General features: G+C 39.9%; 1 non-coding gene across 1 annotated transcript; it reads right to left on the bottom strand.

The window, feature by feature from the left end:
• Window positions 1-890: 890 nt before the first annotated feature.
• Window positions 891-997, bottom strand: LOC147937882 (small nucleolar RNA R71). The gene has a single exon (XR_015567595.1). It is a non-coding gene; the product is annotated as a small nucleolar RNA R71 (small nucleolar RNA).
• Between the last annotated feature and the right edge of the window lie 8,753 nt (window positions 998-9,750).

Below are 9,750 nucleotides of genomic sequence, written 5' to 3'. Positions count from 1 at the left end.
ATTCATTCATATCTCACCATTGCATACATTCATCATCATTCACCACCATAAGAAAAACGTTGTTTCAATTTGGCGCTGTTGCCCATTTGAGTGTGTTTTTGTGACATTTAGAATCCATATTAGTCTAAGATTAAGTTCGTTTATACACTTGTGAAGTTACTGGATTCGAATCTTCTGTTGCTGGGTTGTCTTGAGTTTCAGGTACCCACTCGACCAACCACTCGACCACCACTCAACCGAGCAGTGATCAAGCACCTGATCGAGTCAGAAGCCATTTCTATTTGGACACCACTTCCCAGTCGCCTTAACCGCCTACACGAGCCTGAGCTCAACTGTGTACCTGTTCGAGTCTTTACTCATGTCTGTTGATGCACACATGGTCTAAGGGGAAAGACAATCTTCAAAAGCCTCTTGACAACATCCATAGGCTGCAAAAGGGTTTGGGAAATCAGAGAAGAAGAGTAGTTCAAGTTCAGCAAGAGGATCAAGTCATCATGGAGCAACAAGCTAACCATGAGCAGAGACCTAGGCACATTGGTGCTGGAGATGCACCCAACACACACAACCAAAGAGCTGGTATTGTGCCTGCTACAGTTCCTAATAATAATTTTGAGATCAAGAGTGGAATTATCTCCATGATTCAAGCCAACAAGTTCCATGGGTTGCCAATGGAGGATCCACTAGATCACCTTGATGAGTTTGACAGAATCTGTTGTCTTACCAAGATTAATGGAGTGAGTGAAGATGGATTCAAGTTGAGGCTCTTCCAATTCTCACTTGGAGACAAGGCACACCTTTGGGAGAAGACTCTTCCTACTGGAGCAATAACCACATGGGATGCTTGCAAGAAGGCTTTCTTGGCAAAATTCTTCTCAAATGCAAGGACTGCTAGATTGAGGAATGAAATTTCTGGGTTTGCTCAATGAAACAATGAAAGCTTTTGTGAAGCTTGGGAGAGGTTCAAAGGATTTCAGACTCAGTGTCCTCACCATGGCTTCAGCAATGAGTCCCTACTTAGCACATTGTATAGAGGAGTGCTTCCCAAGATCATGATGCTTCTTGACACAGCCTCTAATGGCAACTTCCTTAACAAGAATGTGGAAGAAGGCTGGGAATTAGTTGAGAATCTTGCTCAGTCAGATGGCAACTATAATGAGGATTATGACAGAACCATAAGGTCATCATCAACTGATCAAGAGGACAAGTACAAGAAGGACTTGAAGATGGTCAATGAGAAGCTTGACAAGATCCTTCTTAGCCAACAAAAGTCTATTCACTTCATTGGTGAAGAAGAGGTTCCAGTTCAAGAGGGGGAGACTGAATTTGCTGAGCTCTGTTACATGCAAAACCAGGGTGGATTCAAAAGCTACAACCAAGGAGGGTTCAAGAACAACAACCTCTCCTATAGGAGCACTAATGTAGCTAATCCACAAGACCAAGTGTATCCACCTTAACAGCCTCAACAGCAACAAAACTATGTCCCCAAACAACAACATCAAGTGTTCCAGCCTCAGTTATGTCCCCCACCAGGGTTTCAGAATAACCAAGGCCAAGAACAAGACTTAAGAGCTATGATGCAACAGTTGTTGATTGGGCAAACACAAGGAAAGATTGAGGCAGCAAACAGATTTGCTGAGTTAAACAGGAGGAAATTAGATGTTTACAGTGAACTCCATGCCAAGTTTGACACACTAACTTCCAGGATTGAGACCAAGGAGAACCAACTAGCTAATGCCCCAAACAACAAAGGCAAGGCCATTATGCACTCTATAGAATCTGCTCATGCTATCAATCTACGCAGTGGAAGGGTTCTACCAACAAGAGAAGGAGCGTTACCAGACACTGAGGACAGTGGTGATCAAGATGGGGAGAGTTTTCAACAAGAAGAGACTCAAAATGAAAACGATGTCGAACTCGACCAGCCACTCGACCACACACTCGACCGAGTGTGTGATCGAGCACCCGATCGAGCAGCCTCTCAGGAAAAAACTAAGCCAGTTACTTCCAAAGAAAAAGAAGTCCGGTTCATTCCTCCTCCTTACAAGCCTCCACTACCTTTCCCAGAGAGATTTAAGAAGCAGATGGTTGAGAAATACAAGGCATTGTTTGACAAACAAGTTAGAGAGATTGAGCTTAGAATGCCTTTGTGATGATTCCTCTTTACCAGAAATTCTTGAAAGATGCTGTGATGGAAAGGATCAAAGAAGTTCAGGGGATGGTGATTCTTAGCCAAGAGTGCAGTGCTATCATCACAAAGCAAGTGAATCCTCAAAAGCTAAGAGATCCTGGTTCCTTTACTCTACCTTGCTCTATAGGCCCTTTAACCTTCAACATATGCCTATGTGATTTGGGAGCCTCATTAAGCCTAATGCCTCTATCAGTTGCTAAGCGCCTAGGGTTTACAAGGTACAAGCCATGCAATATATCCTTGATCTTAGCTGATAGATCAATAAGACTACCACATGGTGTTTTGGAGGACCTACCAGTTAGAGTTGGAGCAGTAGAAGTTCCAATAGACTTTGTAGTCTTGGAAATGGATGAAGAACCAAAAGACCCTTTGATATTAGGGAGACCTTTCCTAGCTACAGCAGGAGCAATAATTGATGTGAGACAAGGGAAGATTGATCTTAACTTGGGAGAGGACCTCAAAATGACATTTGACATTGTAGAAGCTATGAAGAAACCAACCATTGGAGGGCAAGTCTTTTGGACTGAAGAGATGGAAAAATTATCAGGAGAATTGATGGAAGAACTAGCTGAACAAGATCACCTTAGGACTGCTTTAACCAAAAGTGGAGAGGAAGGATTCATTCATAAGGAAACCAAGGCCTATGAAGCAATATTGGACTCCTGCAGAGAATCAGATCATCCAGAGGTTTTTGAGGGATTACCTGCACAAAGAGAGGAAGTCTGGTCAGTTCAAATAGCAACTTCAGACAGCTCGACCGTCAGCTCGAGCACGCACTCGACCGAGTGCAACGCCGAGTCCTACGCAGAGTATTGGTCCGAACTAAAGGCACCAAAATAGAGCTCAAACCTATCCCAACTGGGCTAAGGTACGTTTTTCTAGGTGAGAACTCTACTTATCCTGTTATAGTAAATGCTAAATTGAGTAAGAAAGAACTTGATTTGCTAGTTGTTGAGCTAAGGAAGTATAGGAGAGCCATTGGTTCTACTTTGGATGACATTCAAGGCCTTTCACCTAGTCTTTGCATGCATAGAATCCATCTTGAAAATGAATCTTACTCTAGCATTGAACCCCAAAGAAGGTTAAACCCCAACCTAAAAGAAGTAGTTAAGAAAGAGATCCTTAAGTTGCTTGATGCTGGTGTAATCTATCCTATTTCTGATACTACTTGGGTTTCACCAGTACATTGTGTCCCAAAAAAAGGAGGAATCATTGTAGTAAAGAATGATCATGATGAATTAATTCCAACTAGAACCATTACAAGGCATAGAATGTGCATTGATTATAGAAAGCTTAATTCAGCTACTAGGAAAGATCATTTTCCCCTTCCTTTCATTGATCAAATGTTAGAAAGATTAGCTAATCACACTCACTACTGTTTCTTGGATGGATATTCTGGATTTTTCCAGATTCCCATTCATCCTAATGATCAAGAGAAGACAACATTCACATGTCCATATGGTACTTTTGCCTATAGAAGAATGCCATTTGGATTATGTAATGCTCCAGCAACTTTTCAAAGATGCATGATGTCTATCTTCTCTGATCTCATTGAGGATGTTGTTGAAGTGTTTATGGATGACTTCTCTGTCTATGGAGATTCCTTTTCTTCTTGTCTTGATAATTTATGCAGGGTTTTAAAAAGATGTGAAGAGACAAACCTAGTCTTGAATTGGGAAAAGTGTCACTTCATGGTTGAAGAAGGGATAGTTCTTGGTCATAAGATTTCAGAGAAAGGGATTGAGGTTGATAAGGCAAAGATTGAAGTCATGGTTCAACTTCAACCACCAAAAACAGTCAAGGACATAAGGAGCTTTCTTGGTCATGCTGGGTTTTATAGAAGATTCATCAAGGATTTTTCAAAGATAGCTAGGCCATTGACAAGGTTGCTTTGCAAGGAAAGTGAGTTCAACTTTGATGAAGATTGCTTGAAGGCTTTCAAGGAGATCAAGGCTGCTTTGATTTCAGCTCCAATAGTCCAAGCTCCTAACTGGGATCTTCCATTTGAGATTATGTGTGATGCTTCAGACTTTGCAGTAGGAGCAGTCCTAGGAAAGAAAAAAGACAAGAGGCTGCATGTGATCCATTATGCAAGTAGAACATTGGATGAAACTCAAGGAAGATATTCAACAACAGAGAAAGAACTCCTAGCAGTGGTATTTGCCTTTGAAAAATTCAAAAGCTACTTAGTAGGGTCCAAGGTAATTGTGTACACTGATCATGCTGCTTTGAGGCACATCTACTCAAAGAAGGATACAAAACCAAGGTTGTTGAGATGGATTTTGCTTCTTCAAGAGTTTGACATGGAAATAGTTTATAAAAAGGGGATAGAGAATGGAGTAGCTGATCACTTGTCCAGGATGAGGATAGAAGAGGAGATTCCAATTGATGATTCAATGCCTGAGGAGAAACTGATGCTGATTGGGACAACATGGCTCACAACTCGACCAACCACTCGAACAGGCACTCGGCCGAGCTTGTTTGGGTGCCCGATCGAGCAGGACGAGATGGAAGAGTGGATGGCACTAGAGAGTGAGGATCTGCCTTGGTATGCTGATATTGTCAATTACAAGGTGTGTGAGGAAATCCCAGCAGACATGGACCCCTATAAGAAGAAGAAGCTCCTCAAAGACATCAATGGATACTATTGAGATGAACCTTACTTATACAAGAAGGGATCAGATGGATTGTTTAGAAGGTGCATAGCAGAGAATGAAGTTGAAGAAGTGTTAGGACATTGCCATGGCTCTGCTTATGGAGGACATTTTGCAACTTTCAAGATAGCCCAGAAAGTCTTGCAAGCTGACCTATGGTGGCCTACATTATTCAAGGACACTCATAAGTTCATCACAAAGTGTGATGCTTGCCAAAGAATGGGGAATATCACAAGAAGGAATGAGATGCCTCAAAATCAAATTCTTGAAGTTGAGATATTTGATGTGTGGGGAATTGATTTCACGGGACCTTTTAATCCCCATTCAAATGGGAATGTCTACATCTTAGTGGCAGTGGACTATGTCTCCAAATGGGTGGAAGTCATTGCTAGCCCCACTAATGATCACAAGGTGGTTCTTAAACTTTTCAGGACCATAATCTTTCCAAGGTATGGAATCCCAAGGGTTGTGATAAGTGATGGAGGAACACACTTCATCAACAAGATCTTTGAAGGAATGCTAAGGAAATATGGAGTTAAGCACAAGGTGTCTACAGCCTATCACCCTCAGACAAGTGGGCAAGTTGAGGTGTCAAACAAACAGATCAAGGCCATTCTATCAAGAATAGTAGGAGCAACAAGGAAGGACTGGTCTAGTAAGCTTGATGAAACACTTTGGGCTTATAGAACAGCTTTTAAAACTCCTATAGGAAGAACCCCATTCCAGCTTGTGTATGGAAAGTCTTGTCACCTTCCAGTTGAAGTTGGTACAAGGCTTTATGAGCAATCAAACTTCTGAACTTGGATCTTGAAATAGCACAAGTTAAGAGAAGCCTTGATTTGCATGAACTTGAGGAGATTAGATTGGAAGCTTATGAAAACTCCAAAATCTACAAGGAAAGGACTAAGGCCTTCCATGATAAGAAGATTCTCATAAAGGACCTTAAGCCTGGGGATCAAGCCTTGCTTTACAATTCAAACCTCAAGTTATTCCCTGGGAAGTTGAAAAGTAGATGGGGAGGTCCTTTTGAAATAAAAAAGATTTACCATATGGAGCTGTCACACTTCTCAACAAAGATGGTAGTGAGTTTACAGTCAATGGGCAGAGAGTTAAGAAATATTTGGGAGAGAAGGACACACATGAGAAGTGCACAATGCTTCTCAAGGATGTCCCTCAAGCTTGAAGAGCTATAGAAGTCAAGCTTAGTGACTCTAAACAAGCTCACTAGGGAGGAAGTCCCTAAGGTATCTCTGTATATATTGCTTAGGATTTTGGTATTTTGACTTTTGTTTTGGTGTTTTCATGGTCAGGGAAGCAAGGGATCTAAACAGAAGAGGAGAGGGACACACGCGGTCCAGCTCGACCGCCCCACTCGAGCACGCACTCGACCGAGTGCCAGTCGATCGCCGTCGTCGAGCTGCCCCAATCTCCATCTCCAAGTCACCAAAAAGACCCCAACTACTCCTTTGACAGCATGCAAGAGGATGTGGACAACTTCTTCCACAACCCTTGAGGTACCACTATCACCTTCACTTGTAAATACCATTACATCTCATATTATGTTTTGTTTTTGATCTTGAATCCTCTTACAAATTTCTTTCACACAGAGGACTGTGTGATTTAAGTTTGGGGGAGGGTTTGAGATAGCATTTGACATTGTGTTTTGTGTTCTTATTTCAAATTTTTAGCATCCTCGTATTAGTATTTGCATAGCATCTAAGGCATAGAAAAACCCTAAAAATTTGAAAATTTTTTGCAAAAATCTTTATTAAAAAAAAGAGTGTTCATGTAGTTTGCATTGCATATTAGGATCTTGTTTAGCATGTTTCATATAGGATTGTGTAATATTTGCATTAGGGATCTATGATGAGTTTTTCTTGTTAGCTTGCTTATTCACTAGACTAGGATCAATACCCAAGTTAATAGTACTTTGATGCTAGTTGAGTAGTTAGAAGCATAAGATTGAACCAAGCCTTGAATTCCTACATTGCATTTGGTCTATATTGAAGCATGTTGTGACTTGATACCATTTCCTATTTATAAGAACCTAATATTGAATTTTAATTATCAATGTGTGCATTGCTTTAAACTCATGGATACCATATATATATTTGGATCATCTTTCTCCTTTTTACCACTCTTGTTGATCCAAGTAGTTGATTAAACCATTAAAATCGGTTCCCTTACCCCTTAACCAACCCTTCTTTCAAGCCATGGTTATTCTTGTGTGTGTCAGGCCTATTTTTGGGATTGAGCTTGGTAGAAAGTGTTAGGTTTGAACTGACAAGAGTATTTCTAGTTTGCATTTTTCAAACCAGATAGGACTAGGTGGTTCACTTGTTGGGTTTGGGACTTGGCTGTTTTGAAAGGAAAAGAGGAAAAAGAGAAAGAAAAAGGGTAGAGTCTTTAAGAGGAGAATGTGTTTAAGCAAAGTCTAGTGAAAGGATGGAAAGTAAAAAATTGTTGAAGATGGTTCTAATTAAAGAAAAGAAAAGAAAGAAAAGAAAATTCTAGCAAAAAGCTTGTATGTCTTAAGAATAAGAAGAAAAGAGAACCATAGCAAATAAGTAAGAATCCCCCATCCCACTAGAAAGATCAAATAAGAAACCTCTCCTAAGACTTGAAAACCAAAAGAGAAAAGGGTGAAAGAGAAAAGAAGAAGTTAAAGGGTAGCACTAGGATCATTTGGGTTTAGATTGATAGGATAAACACTTTGGGTACCTTTGGGTAGACAAGGTTTTGTTCTTGTATGTGTCTAAGTGTTCTTACCTTTAGCATTCTTCTAAAGCTCAATCCATTTTATGAGAGAACCTTGATATTGACAAGCCCCACTCTAAAAAAAGACCATCATTGTCTCAAAACCTTCATCTCCAAGCCAAATGAGTTTTAAGCATTGCATAGAATTGATTCATGTTCTTGATTAATGAATGTTAAAAGAAATGGTTGATTTGAATGCATATGGATATCCTAGGCTCAAATCAGTAAAGGTTGTGATATGCTTGTCTAAAGTCTTTAAGTACAGCTCATTGAACTTGCATCATAGTACTAGTAACTTGGACATTGATTCTAGATGGTCTATTTGCAAGTTTTAGGAGCTGAGATCCCACTTTCAAACCTCACCTACCTTCTTATGTCTTGTTTATTTGCTTGAGGGCAAGCAAAGACTAAGTTTGGGGGTGTTGATCTTCATATATTTTACCATGTTTTCCCTTAGTTTATTCACATCTTTTGCATCTTTTGCTAGCCATTTTCACCATTATTGCATAGCTTTAGAACTAATCATGCATTAGAGTTTAGTTGCATTGCATTTGCATCTTTTCATGCATAATCAGGTGATTTTGGAGCTTAAGGAGCATGGAAGCAATGCTGAGGAGAAGTGAAGCAATAATGAAGGAAAAGTAAGAGAGTTAAGGCTGAAGAACCAAGATCCAGAGTCCAACTCGACCGCACACTCGACCAGACACTCGACCGTGTGCTGAGGAGGACTCGACCGAGTGGAGGATGCACGAGAGAAGCCAGCTCGACCTGCCACTCGACCGAGCACAGGTCGAGTTGACCAAGCCGTTGACTATTTTGTCTTTTAGTATTTTTAGGGCTTCCACTTCCTCTCCTATATAAAGCCTTGTACCTGCAGCCACCAAAGGAGTCCAGCTTTTTAGATATTCTCTAAACCTAGTTTTTACCCTTTTGGGAATTCTTCCTTTTGCACTTTTATTTTTCTTAGATCTTGTACTTGTTTTTAAGGGGAAAAGACTGAATTCTTCATTATTGTTGGTTCCATAACTTTCTTAATATTGAGAATTCGAGTTTGATTCTTTCTCCAATATTATAGATCTTTGTTTCATCTTTCTAATGATGCAAGTTTCGTATTTTTCTGGGTTTTTGACTTTGTTCATCATGTGTTCTTGTTAGTAGTTCTCTAGGATCTTGAGGATGGGTTAGGCTGGATTGATCTTGTGGTTTGTTTGATTTGGTCAAGCTTGATTGTTGTAGATCTCTTCTAGGCTAGATGTTCTTAATGCTGATCCTATATCTGAGAAGGTAGGATTTGATTTCAAGCATCTTAGCATCACACCAATGTTTAAGAAGCATAGATAAGGCTAGATCTAGAGCTTACCATTAGGCTTGCTAAGAGATTAGAGGTCTTGTTTGGTTTGAGATGTATTGCTTAATGCCAGCTTGTGTAGACTCTTTACTATGTGAGAACAAGTCTAGAGATGCATAGGTTTTATTGTTTCTTGCCATGAGAGTGGATGAAACTTGTCTTAGATTTATATGTCTAGAGATTAGCTCAAAGTTTACTTGAGATTTGTTGACCAAGCTAGATAACCACAATGATTAGTTCAGCCCATGAATCCCTCCTCAGGACCTTCTTTGTTTATTGATTTTTAAGTCTTAATCGTGTTGCTTGCTTGTTGTTTGATTCGTTTCTGTATTGCTCTGTTTTTATTGTGTTGCTCTGTTTTTGCGTTTAGTTCAGCTCGACCCTGCACTCGATCTACACTCGATCGAGTGCTTGCTCGAGTTCTTCCCCAGAACTTTGGTTTATGATTTGTAGTTGTCCTGTCTTATCTCTAGTCTCATTCTATTTGCATTTCTGTTGCATTTACTTATTGTCCTGTTCATTATTGTCTTGCATTAGTTTATTTATTGTAGTTTCTATTTCTGTTCTAGCTTCATATAAGTCATAATCATTCTGTTCCATTTACATTTAGCATCTAGTTCTTGTAGTTTTACTTTCTGCGTTTTGCATTTTCATCATAGGATTGTTAGTGATAAACAACCATTACATTTGGCTTGACTTAGTCTCATATGCATGTCTTAATTGTTCACAAACACTCAGATAGGATTGACACCTCTTATACTCCAACTGCATAAGGGGAATTGAATCACCTTACCATCCATTCA

The sequence above is a fragment of the Camelina sativa genome, chromosome 9, assembly GCF_030686135.1.
Source record: "Camelina sativa cultivar CO46 ecotype springtype chromosome 9, ASM3068613v1".
NCBI classification, from domain to species: domain Eukaryota; kingdom Viridiplantae; phylum Streptophyta; class Magnoliopsida; order Brassicales; family Brassicaceae; genus Camelina; species Camelina sativa.
Note: the sequence above shows the minus strand (reverse complement) of the source record. Positions and strands in the feature narration are given on the sequence as shown.